This window comes from Nomascus leucogenys, chromosome 2 (assembly GCF_006542625.1).
Source record: "Nomascus leucogenys isolate Asia chromosome 2, Asia_NLE_v1, whole genome shotgun sequence".
NCBI lineage: Eukaryota > Metazoa > Chordata > Mammalia > Primates > Hylobatidae > Nomascus > Nomascus leucogenys.
In genome coordinates this window covers 67,276,368-67,295,987 of record NC_044382.1, presented here as the reverse complement: position 1 = coordinate 67,295,987, position 19,620 = coordinate 67,276,368, and the positions used below count along the sequence as shown (strand labels likewise).

The 19,620-nt window shown below is 39.1% G+C and overlaps 1 pseudogene; it reads left to right on the top strand.

The window, feature by feature from the left end:
* The first annotated feature begins 7,723 nt into the window (after nucleotides 1–7,723).
* On the top strand, nucleotides 7,724–8,551 carry LOC100594013 (annotated as a pseudogene).
* Nucleotides 8,552–19,620: the final 11,069 nt, after the last annotated feature.

Here is a 19,620-nt window from a genome sequence, read left to right as displayed (position 1 = left end):
CTGGGTTTACTCCTCTTATGGACATTTTTTATGATCCTAATTTTTTATTAGCTCTGAATGACTTTATACTAGCACATGTTCCTCAGTTCACCACAGATTCCACCTGATGTTTCACTGATTGAAGTTACCTTCTGATGCCCTTATGTGTTTAGGTTGGTAACCCCAGAAATAACTAAAAAGCATTAAAATTGTTCTAATTTCAAATGGTTGCATAAAAAGAGATCTACCTAAGTAGGAGTTGAACAATAACAATACATAGACACAGGGAGGGGAACATCACACACCAGGGCCTGTCAGGGGGTGCCGGGCTTAAAACCTAGATGATGGGTTGATAGGTGCAGCAAACCACCATGGCACATGTATACCTATGTAACAAACCTGCATGTTCTGCACATGTATCCCAGAATTTAAAGTAAAATAAAGTTAAATTAAAAAAAAAGAGAGAGAGATGTAGCTAATGCTGCTTTTCTAAACTTACCAAATTTAGACATTTACAAGTACCTCCAAGGGAATTTTCTCATTTGGGGGAAGTTTTGAGGTATGACATAATTATTATATGTAACTGGACCCATTTGCATGTCAATAGACTCCTTCCAGTTATGATACTTAACCACAGTTAGCCAAACTGCAGTGATTAGAAGGAATAGTCTTCCAAGATTCCCTTTATTTTTATTTTTTATTTTTTATTTTTTTTGAGACAGAGCCTCACTTTGTCGCCCAGACTGGAGTGCAGTGGCACAATCTCGGCTCACTGCAAGCTCTGCCTCTGGGGTTCACACTATTCTCCTGCCTCAGCCTCCTGAGTAGCTGGGACTACAGGCGACCGCCACCATGCTCGGCTAATTTCTTTTTTGTATTTTTAGTAGAGGCGGGGTTTCACCATGTTAGCCAGGATGGTCTCGAACTCCTGACCTCGTGATCCACCTGCCTCGGCCTCCCAAAGTGCTGAGATTACAGGTGTGAGCCACTGCATGCAGGCTTCCCTTTATTTCTAACACCAACTATAAGTTTGGGAAATTCCAAAACTACCCTCAGTTTTTGTAATTCCCCAGAAGGACTTAGAGAACTCATTAAAAGCTACTATATTTATGGTTATGGTTTACATGGAAAGGATACAAATTCAAAACAGCAAAATGAAGAGATACCTAAGGAAGAATCTGAGGGGGTTACAAACGAAGTTTCCATTGTCAACTCCATGGAGTCAGGATGTGATACACTGCCAGTATTGATATGTGTCAATATGCAAGGAGTATTGCCAACCAGGGAAACATACCCAAGCCCCAGAGCTCAGAGTTTTTGTTGAAGCTTCATTACACAGGCATAATTGATCAACTGATTGCCCAAGTTGCTGATTCAGTCTCCATGTCAATTGATAACACAGGATCCAAACCCCTACTATCAATCATATGATTGGTCTTTCTGACATGGCCCACCCCTATCCTAAGACTATGGGTATGGCTGGCCCTACTCTGAGATCTAGTGTGGCCACCTACCACTCTGAACAATTACACTCTTGTCAGGTATAACGTAGAATACCTCCCAAAAGCTGAAGGCAAAGCCAGACCTCTCCTTAGTCAAGGCCAAATTCTTTACTACACAGTACTGACAAATAAATGATGATCCTTAATTCAAACCCTCTGGAGTCAGATCTATCAACCCATTTATATATAGACAGGACCATTCGCAAAGGGGCCAGTTTCAACAAAGGGGTTATTAAAAAAAAAAAAAGAAACTAAAATGCAAAGTATTATCATCTTACTGTATTCGACAGGAGACCTTGCCTCATAATTCTTAATATTACATCCCTGAATAACTCACTTGAGATCCCAGCTGATTGGCTAAGGTAATGTCAGCAAAATAAAAAGGTTAAGACACACTGAAAACTCACTCTGCCTCTTCCTATTAACTGAAGTTTCAGTATTACTTTCCTTCCCCAGCAATCTATGTGGGGAACTGAAGAGATCTTTACTACAGAATAAGCAGCTTTATACCTTTGTTTTGTGTCTGACACCTTTCAGAAGAAAAAAATAATAATTTAACATGTCTCTTCTATTTAAGTTGCTTGACAACCAGACTACCCAACCACAAAGAGATTGTGGGCGTCATAGAAACAAGCCTTGGGATTTTTTATGGCACTAGTCACATAATATCCTTCAATAGAGTGGTCATTTGCCTTTTAAACATCAAACTTAAAAATTCTTATTTGTCAGTGATTATATATTCTCTGGAAACACTATTATGAAATCCTTTGAACAGGAAGCCCTCTTTGTGAATTTAAAATATGATTTACATATGGGATTTTTAGGAGCATAACATAATAACACAGTAAGATCCACCTTGCTGATTTGTTTAGCAGACTCTTTTTTTCATAAATGGTATAATGGTAATATTTAGCCCAGGCTGTGTGTGAATTATCACAGATTGTGAATTAATGGCATCTCTGTTTGGCATAGTATCTTATGCACAGTGAGTGCTAAATAAATATTTGTTGTATTGAATTGAATTTGTGCATGCTCTATTATACATTCATGTTAAAGCTCAAAGAACTTGAGATAAGAGGCTAATGGGCTGAAGGGTAAAATGAGTTCAATTGTTCAAATCCAGGAATCTGCATGAAAAGATACTAATTCATCTGCCATGTGTTTTGTTGAGGAAAAGCACATTTGATCAGCACTGATAAGACAGTAGAACAAATCACAGAGCCTGTGTCACTTTTTTTCCAAATCCACAGTAACGTATATATTCATCTTGTCAGATTGCTATATAAACAGATGAGGTAAAACAACATGGCATTTGTTGTACTTCAATTACTTTCTTGTATAATGTCAAGAAGTAAAAGCTAACAAACCATAACTTTTCTTGACATTTCCTCCCTCAAGTGACCAATGATGGATTTGCCTTTAAAAAGCATTCATCATTTTAAAGAAGGGTAGAGACAGTAGATTTCTTTGTGTTATTTTTTTTTTCCATTTTTTAAGCCAGTGGTTAAATTGAAAAGCCCAGCTCTCCTGCAGACGGGAACCAAACCTGGTTGATAAGATTACATGTTTCTAATCCTGGGGGATGTTTGAAGTCATCCAAGTAGAGAGGGCATTTGCTGTCATAAATGGTCCAGAGATAGAGCTGAATTCCCAGAGAGGCCAAGAGGCCACCCTCACCATCATAGCCCCCTCCTTCCCCCTGCCTTCAACCTACATTCCCATTAAACAGTGTACACTTTGCCAAGCAAACCTTTTTATGTGGCCAGATCTGACAACCCAGCATGATTGTTAAGAACGCTGGCATTTAAGTTTGAGGTGCATAGTTTCAAATACCATTTCTACCATTTACCAGCTCTGTGACCTCGCTAAAATTACTTACGTTCTCTAAACCTGTTACGTCTTCTGTAAAATAGAGACAATAATCTATTATTCACAGAATTATTGCAAATGATAAAATGAGACAGGATGTTTAAAGTGCTCACTGCAAAGGCTGCTCAGAAAAGAAAATGCACCTATTATCAAATACATTGTAAGCTTTATGAAGGTAGGAAAAATGCCAGGTCTAGTCACCATTTCTATCCTCAGAGCCTAGTACAGAATTTGGCCCATAGGTGCTCAGTATTTGCTGAATGGATGAATATATGTATATTATTATAATATTGATTTTTATCATTAGTGTCCTTGGATGCCAGGGATCGGTGTATTAAAATAATAATTATAGTTACCATTAACTGAGCATTATTAAGTCTAGACACCTATGATTTTATATTTGTTAAATCATTTAATCATCACAACTACCCTAGGAGATAGGTGCTATTATTGTTACAATTATATAAATGAAGAAATTGAGGCACAGAGAGGTTACATGACTTGTCCAAGATTACAGAGCTAGTGTGAAGTGGAGCAGGGATGTAAGCCCAAGTGCAAAGCATTAAATTACACTCTGCCAGGAAGTAGAGTAAGTCATTGTTCAAATAATAATGGTAATGTACTTCTTATTGTGCATTAGAGGTGATAGTTATCTCAAGTTTTTCTTTTATTTAACATTCACAAAGACCCTGGGAGATCATCATAATTACCCTCATTTTCCACATAAGGAAAATGAGGCACAAGTTGGTTAAACAAATACCCAAGAGCTCAGGTTAGAATGTGGCTCTTCTAGGATTCAAACCCAGGCCTGTCTGATTACAAAGACATGCTTTTTGAGCCCTGTGTTTTAGAACACAGTAGGATAGTTTGAGGATGAACCTTGAATTCCAGTTTTTTCAGATTTTCTATTGTGCTAGATATGGCTAAGATTGCCACCTCTTCACCAATATGTTTCCTTTTCTTCCTGGGCACACAGCTAGACTACATTTCCCAACATCCTTAGCAACTGAGTGTTGCCAGGTGACTGATTTCTAGCCCATGAAACATGAGGGGAAGTGATGCATTTTGCTTCCAGGCTTGACCTCTAGATTCCCTCCACACTTGTTTCTCCTTGCTCCTTCCCTTTCTCTGCTGAATACAGAAGAGTATGACCAGGTTTTGGAGCAAGGGTCAGCAAACCATGTCCCAAGACCCAAATTCAACCTGCCATGTCTTTTTGTAAATGATGTTTTACTGGAACAAAGCTAGGCCATTAGTTTATGTGTTGTCAATGACTGCTTTTGTGGTACAATGGCAGCATTGAATAAAGGTGACAGAGACATTATAACTTGCAAAACCTACAGTAATTATGATCTGGTACTTTCCGCAGTTAAAAAAAAAAAAAAAAAAGTAACTTCAGCTCTAGGGAATGGCAGAGCCACAAGATGGAAGGAGCCTGGGTCCCTGAATAAACCTGCCCACCTGAACCAGTCACTAAGTAAGAAATAAATTTCTATGATGAGTCATTACATTCCTGTGTCTCTTTATGAGAGCAGCTGTCTTACCATAACTTATTTGCAGGACATTCTAGTTACAGAAATAATTACTTCCTTCCACATTCAATAGGAATAACCTATTTGGTTTCCCAAAATGATCCAAATTGCTTCTCCATATCATGCAATTCTTATTTCTCACCACCACACTCAGTAATGCAGCCACTTTCCCCCTTTCTGAGAGTATAACACACAATCATCCCCATTGCACCCAGGAGAGACCTGCCAACATCAACGTTCTATCTGGTATCCCAATTTATTGGGTTTTTTTTTGTTTGTTTGGCTTTTTTTTTTAATTTGGGGTTTCAAAATTCCAAAGAGAAACAGAATCGCAGCACTTATCCAATAATTCTGTCTGTGTTGAGAAATAGTATTCTGGCAAGCACAGAAAAAAATATATTTTTATTAGCATGTCCAAATCTAGAATGCAATAAAACACAGACCTTTCAGAAGAGGAGGAAAAAAAAAATCCTTAGTAAAGGGAAGGAAAGCCAAGAGCAGATTACTTACTGCTACAGAATCCAATATCGCAAAGCCATTTTTTTCTTTTCCTATGCCACATTTTTAATGTCTTTGTGAGCTCAGTGTGCTGTGACTATCAATCACAGGAAACTACTGACATTGTGAAACTGCTTTTAAGATATACAGAGTTTTCAAAGCCAAAGTTGTCTGAAGAATAAAAATCTTCAGAGATCGTATATTTTCAAAAATATCTATTTGCACACCAAGCTGACTAATGACCAGCTGTCCTTACTCTGCAACTGCTTGACAGAATGCATGAATATTGTTTTGTAGAAGACATTAAATACAGGAAACAAAAACTTTGTATGAGGATTGCCAGTTCTGCTATAGTCAATGCTGTGGCCTGAATGTTTGTGCTCTCCCAAAATTTATATGCTGAAATCCTGACCGCCAAGGTGATGGCATGAAGAGATGGGGTCTCTGGGAGGTAATTAGGTCATGAGGTCAGAGACCTCATCTATGGGATTAGTGCCCTTATGAGAAGACACCCTGAGAGCTCATTCCCCGCTTCTGCCTGGTAAAGACACAGAGAGATGTTGGCCATCTGCAACCCAAAAGAAGGTTCTCACCAGAAATGACCATGCTGACATTCTGACCTTGGACTTCCAAGCTTCAGAACTGTGAGAAATTCGTTTCTATTGTTTATAAATCACCTGGTTTATGGTGATTTGTTATAGCAGCCCAAATGGACTAAGAAGTCAGTCTTTCTATCTGTTGGAAGCACAGTCCATATTGATGCTGAGGCGCTGAGAGTGGACAAATCAGAATCAAATTAATCTGGGAGTAGACAGAGTACTCCAAATTCTACTTGGATACTCAGGAAATTTTGATGTTTGTCAGGCACGTATAGATGTAACTCCATATGTGGATATGAAGCCAAGTCTGCTGATATGGACCAGAGCCTGTGGGAATTTGCATTCTCTTCTTGGTGGTCCAGGAAGACCACCTAGAAAAAATATATTCTGATCATCAAGGATTACCATCAATATTAATCATTGTTTCATTCAATAAATGTTGAGTTACTACTATATGCCAGCCATCATTCTATACACTGGGAACATGATGGTGAATTAAACAGAATAAATTCTGTTCTTCACATGGATCACGTTCCAGTCAGAAAACATAGAAAGTAAATAAATAAATAGATAGATATATTATAGATACTGAAACAGAGTAATATTATACAGACCACAGCCTCTGAAGACAATACAATAAAATTCAATAGTGAAAAGAAAACCAGAGAAACTTTATCTGTTTGGAAATTTTGAATTTATAAATATTATAAATTTATGAATCCAAGAAGAAACTGCAAAGGAAAGTAGAAAACTTTCCTTTGATTGACAATGAAAAACACTACCTACCAGGACCTGCAGAGTGGGGTTAAAGCAAATATATGTATATATTATAATGTGTATACATAATATACACACATATGTATAAAATGCATAAAGTTTAATGAACTAAGCATCCAACATACCCCAAAATGATATTAGGAATAAAAAGGAAGCCATAAATACAGATATAGCAACATTAGACAATAAGAATATGCTATAAAAATTAGGCCAATAAATTTGAAGATTTAGATGAAATGCGTAGGGCATGATGGCACACACGTGGAATCCCAACACACTGGGAAGTCGAGACAGGAGGATGGCTTAAAGCCAGGAGTTTGAGATCACCCTGAGCAACAAAGCGAGACTTGGTCTCTACAAAAACTTTAAATATTAGCCAGGTACAGTGGTGCATGCCTGTAGTCTCAGCTATTCGGGAGGCTGAGGCAGGAGAATCACTTGAGCCCAAGAGCTAGAGGCTGCAGTGAGCTATGATTGCACCATTGCACTATAGACTCAGCAAGACAGTGAGATCCTGTCTCTAAAAAAGAAAAGAAAATTTAAGTTAAATGGACAAACTGCTAGAAAAATATAACTTGCCAAAAGCAAGTCAAGAAGAAAAAAATAAAATCAAGTAGATTAATGACATAAAAGAAATTGAATAAGTAGCTAAAACATACCCACAGAAAGAAAAATGTTAGAAGGTTTTGCAGATGAATGCTACCCAACTTCTGAAACTTATCATACCTTTCTGATATAAATTTTAGGGACTGCAATAATAGTAATAATAGCTAAAACTTAAAGGTTGGTTGCTATGTTATGAACACTGTTCTAATTGCTTTACTTATTTTAACTGTTTAATACTCAAAATATACGTTTGATGTTGGTATTTTCATTTTCCTCATTTTCAAATTAAGAAAGTGAGGTGGGGGAATTCATGTGGAGGTCAGTGTGGAAGCAGGTGTGAGAGGGTCCAGCAGAAGAAAACATGGCTGCCAAAGTGTTTGAGTTCATCAGCAAGTTTGACCTGGCCTTAGCTGTTGCAGGAGGCCTGGTGAAATGAACTCTGCCTTACATAATGTGGATGGTGGACACAGAGCTGTCATCTTTGACCGATTCCGTGGAGTACAGGACATTGTGGTAGGGGAAAGGACTCACTTTCTCATTCCCTGGGTACAGAAACCAATTATCTTTGACTGAGCTTCTCGACCACGTAATGTGCCAGCCATCACTGGTAGCAAAGATTTACAGAATGTCAACATCACACTGCTCATCCTCTTCTGGCCTGTCGCTAGCCAGCTTCCTTGCATCTTCACCAACACCGGAGAAGACTATGATGAGCGGGTGCTGCCATCCATCACGACCGAGATCCTCAAGTCCGTGGTGGCTAGCTTTGATGCTGGAGAACTAACCACCCAGAGAGAGCTGGTCTCCAGGTAGGTGAGCAACGACCTTACTTACAGAGCGAGCAGCCACCTGTACGCTCATCCTGGACGACGTGTCCTTGACACATCTGACCTTCGGGAAGGAGTTCACAGAAGCGGTGGAAGCCAAACAGGTAGCTCGGCAGGAAGCAGAGAGGGCCAGATCTGTGGTGGAAAAGGCTGAGCAGCAGAAAAAGGTGGCCATCATCTCTGCTGAGGGCTACTCCAAGGCAGCTGAGCTGATTGCCAACTCACTGGCCACCGCAAGGGACAGCCTGATGGAGCGCCGCAAGCTGGAAGCTGCGGAGGACATCGCGTACCAGCTCTCACGCTCTCGGAACATCACCTACCCGCCGGCTGGGCAGTCCGTGCTCCTCCAGCTGCCCCAGTGAGGGCCCACCCTGCCTGCACCTCCGTGGGCTGACTGGGGCACAGCTCCGATGATTCTTAACACTGCCTTCCTTCCGCCCCCACCCCAGAAATCACTGTGAAATTCCATGACTGGCTTAAAGTGAAGGAAATAAAGGTAAAATCACTACAGATCGCTAATTAGTCTATCAAATGAAACTCATTCTTCTCACATTCATCTACTTTTTTATCCACCTCCCTACCAAAAATTGCCAAGTGCCTATGCAAACTGGCTTTAGGTTCCAATTCCGGGCCTGCTGGAGCTCTGGCCTGGGCACCAGCATTTGGAAGCATGCAGGCGGGGCAGTGTGTGATAGACTGGGCAGCACAGGTGTCCACCTGGGTCCATGTGTGACCTCCGTCCTGTCGTTGATGGAAGATTTGCGGATGAGGGCACATGCAGCTCAACTGAGAAGGCAGGACTCTGTCTTCTCAGCTGTTCCTGTGCAGATGCAGCTGAAGAGAGGTGCCAGGGAGGGGCAGAGAGGAAGTGGTCTGTCTCTTACCGTAAGGCTGATTCTCTTTTAACTGTGAGACCAGCGGAAGCAGGTGTGTGTGAACTGGGCACAGATTGAAGAATTTGCCCCTGTTGAGGTGGGTGGGCCTGACTGTTGCCCCCCAGGGTCCTAAAATTTGGATGGACTTGGATAGTGAGAGAGGAGGCCTGGATCCAGATATGAGTCCTGTCGAAGACTTCCTCTCTACCCCCAACTTGGGTAGAGAGTCCCTCTCAAATACCCAGTGGAATTCCAACTTGAAGGATTGTGTCCTGCTGGGGCTGAACGTGCCTGCCAAAGATGTGTCCCACCTGAAGGCTCCCTGGTTCACAGACTGCCCTTCTCAAGGGCTCTGTGCCTGTGCTGGGAAGGAAACAACCATGGGAAGGAAACAAATGCGTATAAACTGCTGTCAATAAATGACACCCAGACCTCCTGGCTCAAAAAAAAAAAAGAAAAAGCAAAGAAAATGAGGCAAAAGTTTTAGTTGCTATAAGTAGCTAAAATAGAAAAGGAAAAGGGAAAAAAGCATGATTTCACAAGGCTAGCAGATAGAACTCTGACATGAAAACCAGACAAAGGCAATACAAGAAAAGAAAATTATAGCTCAAACTCATTTACAAAAGTATTAAAATTCTTTTTTTTTTTTTTTTTTGAGACAGTCTCACTCTGTCGCCCAGACTGGAGTGCATTGGCGCAATCTTGGCACACTGCAACCTCTGTCCCCCAGGTTCAAGCGAATCCTGTGCCTCAGCCACCCAAGTAGCTGGACCACAGGCATGTGCTACCATACCTGGCTAATTTTTGTATTTTTAGTAGAGCTGGGGTTTCACCATATTGGCCAGGCTGGTCTCAACCTCCTAGCCTCAAGTGATCTGCCTGCCTCAGCCTCCCAAAGTGCTGAGATTGTAGGCATGAGCCACCACATCCAGCCACAAAACTTCTAAATAAGACATTAAACCAAATCCAGAAATGCATAAAATATTTGTTCATATTATGATCAAATAGGACTTATCCCAAGAATGCAAGTTTGGTTTAACATTTTAAAAATCCACTAGCATAATCCATCACATTAACAGACCAAAATATATGATAATCTCAATAAATGCAAAAAGGAAAGAACTTTTAGCAAACTTGAAATATTAAATAGAAAGAAAAGTTCCTTAAATTCTAAGACATCTGTCAGAACCCTACAGTGAACATTACATCTAAGGCTAAAACATAATACACATGTGGTCTCCTTAAAAGAAGCAACAAAGGTGGCTGTTACCCCCTTACACTTAGTATTGTACTGAAGGTCCTAGCCAGCATAATATAAAAGGGAAAAAATGTTTTTTAAATATAAGGAACAAGAGAATGGGAAGACAAGCCACACACTGTGACAAAATATTTGCAAAAGCCATATCTGATTTTTAAAAACTTATGCAAAACATGCAAAGAGCCCTTGAAACTCAACATTAAGAAAATGAACTACCAATTAAAACATGGCAAAAGAGCTGTACAGACACCTTACCAAAGAAGATATACAGATGGCAAGTAAGCATATGAAGAGATGCTCCACATCATATGTCATTAGGGCAATGCAAATTAAAAGAACAATGCGATGCCACTATACACCAAAATCTAAAAGAATGACAACACCAAACACTGGCCAGGATGTGAAGCAACAGGAACTCTCATTCACTGCTGGTGGGAATGCACGATGATGCCTCCACTTTAAGAGACAGCTTGCCAATTTTTCATAAAACTAAATATGCTGTTACTGTATGATCCACCAGTTGCACTCATTGGTATTTACACAAGTGAGTTGAAAATTTAAGTCCACACAAAAATCCACACATAGCTGTTAATAGCACCTTTATTCATAATTGTCAAAACTTAGAAGCAACCAAGATGTCCTTCAGTCCGTGAATGGATAAATAAACTAGCATATCCAGATAAAGGAATATTATTCTATGCTCAGAAAAAATGAGCCATCACGCCACAAAAAGACATAGAAGAACCTTGAATTATATTTCTAAGTCAAAGAAGTCAATGTGAAAAGCCACACACTGTATGAGTCCAACTATATAAAAGACATAACTATGAAGACAGTAGAAAGATCAGTTGTTGCCAGGGGTTAGGGAGGAGGGAGGGATGAATAGGCACAGCACAGAGGATTTTTAGGGCAGTGAAACTATTCAGTATGATACTATAATGGTGGATACGTGTCATTAATTATATGTCTAAACCCATAGAGTGTCCACCACCAAGACTGAACAGTAATGTAAACTATATAGACTATGGGTGATAATGTGTCACTGTTAAGTCCACAGATTGTAAGAAATGTACCCCTCTGGTGGGAGATGTTGACTAGTGAGTGATATGGTTTGGCTGTGTCCCCACCCAAATCTCATCTTGAATTGTAGTTCCCATAATCCTCGCATGTGGGAGGGACCTAGTGGGAGGTAATTTAATCATAGGGCCAGTTATCTTCATGCTGTTCTCGTGATAGTGAGTGAGTTCTCACAAGGTCTGATGGTTTGTAAGGGGCTTTCCTGCTTTTTGCTCAGCATTTCTCCTTGCTGCCGCCATGTGAAGAAGGATGTGTTTGCTTCCCCTTCTGCCGTGATTGCAAGTTTCCTGAGGCCTCCCAGCCATGCTGAACTTTGAGTCAGTTAAACCTCTTCCTTTTATAGATTACCCAGTCTTGGGTATGCCTTTATTAGCAGTGTGAGAACAGACTAACACAGTGAGGGAGGCTGTGTGTGTGTGTGGGAGCAGGGGAAGTATGGGAATTCTGGACTTTCCACTTGGCTTTTCTGTGAACCTAAAACTTCTCTAAAAAATAAGGTTCATTTAAAATATATATATATATATATATATGTATATGAGATTAACAAACTCATTGTTCATAGACAATATGATTATCAAGGTAAAAAATCCCAAAAGAATACACAAATTATTGGAACCATTAAGAAAGTTCAATAAAAATATTTGATACAAGGTCAATATTCAAACATAAATAACATTCCTATTATAAGATACGAGAAATCCATGTAACCAATAAGTGATTAACATCAAGACTATTGACCGGCATGGTAGCTCACGCCTGTAATCCCAACATTTTGGGAGGCCGAGGCAGGCGGATCATTTGAGGTCAGGAGTTTGACACCAGCCTGGCCAACATGGTGAAACCCCATCTCTAGTAAAAATACAGAAATTAGCTAAGTGTGGAGTCGGACGCCTGTAATCCTAGCTACTCAGGAGGCTGAGGCATGAGAATCTCTTGAACCCGGGAGGCTGGGTTCAAGTTAGCTAAGATCGTGCCACTGGCACTCCAGCCTGGACAACAGAGTGAGACTCTGTCTCAAAAATAAACAAAAAAAGACTATATATTGATGCCAATAAATCAATAAGACTACAACCCAATAGAAATCGTCACAGTATATGAATAGGCAATTCAGAGAGAAACTTAAATGACCAAGTCTCATTATTAATCAGGAAAATGAAAATTAAAAATAAAATGAAATATTTTCACATGCATCAGAATGAAAAAAATCTAGTATCATATGGTGGCAAGGATATGGAGAACTAGAAAATCTCATGCAGGGTGTAGAGTGATAGATTTTTTAAAGTAATAATTGGTAAAAACCAGAAATTTTGCATCGAGGTGTTTACCTTAGAGAAACTCTTGCACAGGTGCAAGGATATAGTTTATTGTATATACTACAATTACTGCCTGACATACCAATCTTATCTACATCATGATATGAAATGGATAACCCAGGCTTTCCTTGCCTTCCAAGAAAATGTTCTGTGTTTCAGTTGCTTCAGTTACTAGTTTTTCTTGTAGCAGGATTAAATCTTTCCAAAATTGATGCCCGGGTTCTTTCTGCCTTCTCTCTTCCACAGGCCTTCTCCCTTTTCTGCAGGGCTGTTATTTGAAATTATCTAATACAAACAACCAATATTGTGATGCTAAGTGCTAATTGGATAAGGTGTATTCATGTGCATACGGATAGAGGCTGTATTCAATACAGGGCGCTTCAACCCAGACTGCACAGTGGAATATAAGTAGAGAGTTATAGATGTTGTTGTTGTTGTTTTTTCAAGTAACACTGATGTTCAGGCCCCAGTACCAAGATTTTGATCTAGTTGGTCTAATTGGGATACTCTGGAGCTGGGGTATTTATATTTTTTTAAACTATCCAGGTGCTTTTAGTGCTCACCAGAGTTTAAAAACCACTTCCCTGGACTGCAAGGCCTCAGATGCAGATACAAAACAGTACAATATTAGGAACAGGACCTGGGAGGGCCTAGGCAGATGCAAAGGCTTATAAAATAGTGTGTCTTTTCCTCAGCAATAGGCAGCCTTGCCATCTGGCTTAGCAGAGAGTGAGCACAGCCACATGTTACCAAACATGAATTTAATACTTTTCAAAGAACTGGTATATATTTAACAGGAAAATACTACCGAACAATATTTAACATTTGATCTAAAAATTCCTTTGAAGGATTTCACAAATCATCAGCCTTGGGGTATTAAAACAATCAGAGGTTATTAACAAAGATCAGTTTTAGTGCTTTCGTATCTACTGGATTTAAGAAATCCGTAAACCTGAGAGTGATTAGGATAGCCACTAACAAACTTGGTTTATAAAGTACTGAAATCCTGCTTAGGAAAAGCACAGTTGTGCTTCTGGGAAGTTGTGTCCACTTGGGAAAAGCCCATCTTCCTATTCTTTTTTTTTTTTTTTTTTTTTGAGATGGAGTCTCTCTCTGTCACCCAGGCTGGAGTGCAGTGGCGCAATCTCAGCTCACTGCAAGCTCTGCCTCCCAGGTTCACGGCATTCTCCTGCCTCAGCCTCTCCGAGTAGCTGGGACTACAGGCGCCCGCCACCACGCCCGGCTAAGTTTTTGTATTTTTACTAGAGACAGGATTTCACCATGGTCTCGATCTCCTAACCCCGTGATCCGCCAGCCTCGGCCTCCCAAAGTGCTGGGATTACAAGCGTGAGCCACCGCACCCGGCCCCCATCTTCCTATTCTGCAAAGGAACGTGAAGGTGTTTACGTTGAAATGATACCAACATTTATTTATTGAGATAGAAAAATCTTAATAATACTTTGTTTTTTTTTTTTTTAAAAAAGGCACATTACAATTACATGTGCACTATGATCTCATTTTTAAGAATATTTTATTAATGTTTGTATATTCATCAAAATTGAACAGTAGTTATTTTTTATTTTTTCCTACAATAAGCAAACATGTATTACTTATATTTTAAAAGATAATTTTCAAAAACAGGTAAATCATAACTGTCATATAGATATAAAAATGAACCTGTGTTAAAGAGTTTATTTTACTCATGCTGAGGGAAGTAGAGAGATGTTATATCCAAAGAAAAGGTGAAAAAAAAAAAAAGGCACAGATTTATGGAGAAAATAAATGTTGAAAAAAATGAGCAGATGGAGGAAAAACTGATTTTTCCGCAAGAGCAGAAGAAAACCAATTAAACCTACTAGATAGAACAGAATTTGCATGTGTGTCATTACCTACAACTTACAGAATTAGAAAATAGAGCTAAAACAATAAAAGGTTAAAATCATATAATGACATATTTTTATATGTGTAATAAATTATTTTTAAGCAAACAGTCACAAAAATAAGGGCTTCAGGACAGGCTCAGATCCATGTTCCAAGGCTACCACTTTCTAGTGGGTGAGTTCCTAAATTTTTCTTTGTTGTTGCCTCAGTTTCCTGATCTGTAAAATAGGGTAATAATCCCTACCATACAATCTTACTCTGAGGATTCAATGTAAAGAGCTTGCTGGTCTGGCACACTGTGAGCACTCAATACGCTGATGGTATAATCTAGTGAAGTACAATGCCTGGCACATAATGGGTGCTCCATCAAAACTGAATGGATGAATGAAGGAATGAAAATATGGATTCAGCTATTGCTTCCATGATGGCGCTGGAAGGCTTCAGTGCTGTCACCAGCACGGCACCAGTCTCACCATGGCTTAAGTCCCAGACTGCACCACAGCCCCTCAGAAGACATGGGTCCCCAGGTTATCTTTAGTGCCAGAGCTCTGGCCACAGGCAGCTCCCCAGTAGTGGAATAATAGAACCTCCATATGAACTCTTTATGGGAAACTTTGCTAATTTGTAGCAGCTGGACAGTATTCCTCATTAACATCTGTCTGTCAGCATACATGTCACATCATTTTACTATAGCGGCAGAAACTCAGCTTCAAATTCAATACAGAAAAAAACACCTGGATCTCAGTCTTTCAATGGCTTTAAGGCGACCAGAAGTGCCTGCTCCTGAGTAGACCTCTGGGCAAGATGCCCCTGCCCTTTGGGACATACCACTGGGCTTTCAGCTATGATGATGCCCTCAATGATTCTGCACCCATGACTCCTCCTCCATCGGACATGGGCAGCATCCTCTGGAAGTCAGTGATTCCAGATCACAAGTATCAGCACCTTACCAAGGTAGAGGACCCACCCATGACACTATCACCAGCCATTGACAGTACAGAGAAGATCCTGCTGGTGAAAACTAAAGCTACCCATTCATCAGAAATTATTTGATCACAAAACAGACCCAGAAGAGCACTTAACATTTTGAGCAATAGGCAGGGCTAGGAGATCCTGGCTACATACCCTCCAAGAGGCTCACCCTCAAGAAGACCGAGCACCTTTGAGTGACAGAAGCGCTTCATGAACTAAAGCTATGGAGTGGGGAGATGACAAAAGAAGAGAAGCTCAGTGTATCAGCCCAGCCCATCCAAGCAGCACTCCTCACTCATTCCCTAAGCAGAAGCCCAGAGGGCAGTCCACTGTGGTTCTTTCACATCTTTACCTGGCCCAAATCCAGCACCATGTATTCTGAAAGTGGAGGTGAGGACAGAAACAGATCATATAAATGGAGCCTCCTTGGACCAAGATCCCCAGAAGTATGATCTGGGAGGTTTTGCCAGCCAGGGCTACAGAGGAGCCCAGAAGCCCCCTCTAATAGAACTGATCCATGTCCAGATCACCTAAATAGCTGAAGATTAAGAAACCTTCAAGCTACCCAAGATAAACATCTCAGTGATGGAAGAGAAGAAATAACCACCAAGGACCCATAACCTCAAACCCTATGACTTGAGTATACTCACATCCACTGCTTTCTAGAGCTCTTTCTATTCAAGTAGTTCCAGATAGAGGGTGTCTTGGATTCCACTCCCTTTTACCCTGGATCTCATATAGAAAAGTTATATTTTTTTCTTAAAACCTCTGAAACTGAGGCTAGAGCCGGAGACATCACTAATTTTTTACAAACAGTACAAAGCTTGTCCTTATTGTGTGGAAGAATCATTTAAAAGACAAATGCATAAAAATAACTATAAATATGTTAATGGGTATACAATATTTGAAGGTGTAATTTGGGACATTAATGACATAAAAGGGTAGTAAAGCTATAAAGGAATAGATTGCTTGTATGTGATTTAAGTTAAATTAGTGGCAATATAAGGTAGATTATCATAACTTTAGAATGTTATATAAGACATACAGAAAACAAATAGCAAAATGGCAAAAGTAAGTGTTTCCCTATCAGTAATTACTTGAAATGTAAATGAGTTAAACTCCCCAGTCAAAAGACATAGATTGGAAGAAGAGGTGGGAAGTAGGATCCAACTGTATGCTGTCTATAAGAGATGCACTAAGGACAAAGATAGATTGAAAGTGAAAGGCTGGATAAAGATATTCCATAAAAATGGAGGTCAAAAGAGAGCAGGAGTAGCTATACTAATATCAGACAAAATATACTTTGAGTAAAAGCTGTTACAAGTGACAAATAAGAACTTTATATAATAATAAAATGGTCAATTCACAAGGAAGATACAACAATAAAAAACATATATGCACCAAACACCAGTGCTTCAAAATATATGAAGGTAACATTGACAGAATTGAAGGGAGAAATAGACAGCTCTACAATAATATTAACAGATTTTAACATCCCACTTGCAAAAATGAATAAAGCAACCAGACAGAAGATCAATAAGAAAATGAAAGACTGAAACAACACTTTTGACCAAGTGGACCTAATAGACATGTAGAGATCACTCTACCTAACAACAGCTGAATACACACTTTTTTAAATAAACATGGATCATTTTTAGAATACCCCATATATTAGGCTGCAACACAAGTCTTAATAAACTTCAGAAGATTGAAATTATACAAAGAGTCTTCTGATCACAACAAAATGAAACTAGAAACCAACAGCAGAAGGAAAACTAGAAAAGTCACAAGTATGTGGAAATTAAACAATACACTCTTAAACAACCAACAAGTTAAAAAATAAAAAGAGAAATTAGAAAATACCTAAGATGAATGAAAATGAAAACACAGCATAACAAAATTTATGGAATGAAGCGAGGGCAGTGCTGAAAGGGTAAGTTACAGTTGTAAACACATTTAAGAAAAGAAGAACCATCTCAAATTAACAACCTAGGCTGAGTGTGGTTGCTCACATCTGTAATCCTAGCACTTTGGGAGGCCAAGGTGGAAGGATCACATGAGGCCAGTAGTTTGATACCAGCCTGGGAAACATAGTGAGACCATATCTCCACAAAAAATAAAAATAAAAAATTAGGTAGGCATGGTGGCATGCACCTGCAGTCCTAGCTACTCAGGTGACTGAGCGAGAGGATTGCTTGAATCAAGAAGTTCAAGGCTGCAGTGAGCTTGGATCGTGACACTGCACCCTAGCCTAGCAAGACCCTATTTCTAAATAAATAAATAAGCAAATGACCTAATTTACACTTTAAGAAACTAGAAAAAAAGGGAAAAAAACACAAAGCTAGAAGAAAATAAATAATAAAGATTAGGCCGGACATGGTGGCTCACACCTGTAATCCCAGTAATTTGGGAGGCCAAGGCAGGCTGATTACCTGAGCTCAGAAGATCAAGATCAGCCTGGGTAACATGGCCAAACCCTGTCCCTACAAAAAAAAAAAATTATCCAGGCGTGGTGCCACATGCCTGTAGTCACAGCTAATTGGGGGACTGAGGCAGGAGCATTGCTTGAACTCAGGAGGTAGGGATTGAAGTGAGCCAATATTGTGTCACTGCACTCCAACTTGGGTGACAAAGTGAGACCCTGCCTCAAAAAAAAAAAAGAAATAAATAATAAAGATTAGAACACAGATAAAAAAGACAGAGAAAATAAATACATAGATTATAGAATAGATGGATTATTATATAGATTATATAGATTATTATATAGATTAAAGAATAGATAGATTATTATATAGAATAAATAAAGCAACAGAGAAAATAAATAAAACCAAAAAATAGAATTTTGAAAAGATCAATAAAATTGACAAACCTATAGATAAATTGACTAAGAAAAAAGAGAGAAGACTCAAATAAATAAACAAAATGAGATATGCAAGAGGGGCCACTACTACCTATCTTAGAGAAATAAAAAGGAGTATAATAGTATTAAGAACAATTTTACAACAACAAACTGGATAACATAAATGAAATGGACAAACTCCTGGAACACACAACCTACCAAGACTAAATCATGAAGAAACAGAAAATCTGGATACGTCCATAATTAGTAAGGAAATTGAATCATTAGTCAAAAACCTCCCAATAAAGGAAAGCCTAGCACCCAGAAGGTGTCTTCACTGGTGAATTCTACCAAACATTTAAAAAAGAATTAACGCTAATCCTGCTCAAACTCTCCCAAAAATATGAGAGGGAGGAACACTCTAACTCAATCTATGATGACAGCATTATCCTGATATCAAACCAGACTCTACAAGAAAACTATAAAACACTATCCCTTATAAATATTGATGCAGAAGTCTTCAATAAAATACTAGAAAGCCAAATTCAAGAGCATATTAAAAAGATTAAACACCATGACCAAATGGTTAGGCAAGGATGTTTCAACATATGAAAATCAATCAATATAATACACCACATTGAGAGAATGAAGAGAAACAAACATATAATTATCTCAATTGATGTAGAAATAACACAAATTGACAAATTGTGTTGAAAAATTCAACACACTTTTATGATAAAATGCTCAACAAACTAGGATTAGAAGGAAACATCCTCAACATTATAAAGGTAAAATATGAAAAACTCACAAACAACAATATACTCCCTGGTAAAAGACTAACAGCTTTTCCTCTAAGATCAGAAACAAGACAAGGAGGCCCACTTTCACAGCTTCTATTAAGCGTAGTAGTGAAAATCCTAGCCAGATGAATTAGGCAAAAAAAGAAATAAAAAATATCCAAAATGAAAAGAAAGAAGTAAAATTTTCTCTGTTTACAAACAACATGATCTTATATGTGGAAAACCCTAAAGTTTCCTTTTTTTTTTTTAAACTTCAAGTCCTGGGATATATGTGCAGAATGTACAGATTTGTTACATAGATATACATGTGCCATGGTGGTTTGCTGCACCTATCAACCCACCATCTAGGTTTTAAGCCCTGCATGCATTAGGTATTTGTCCTAATGCTTTCCCTTCCCTTGTCCCCCAGCCCCCAA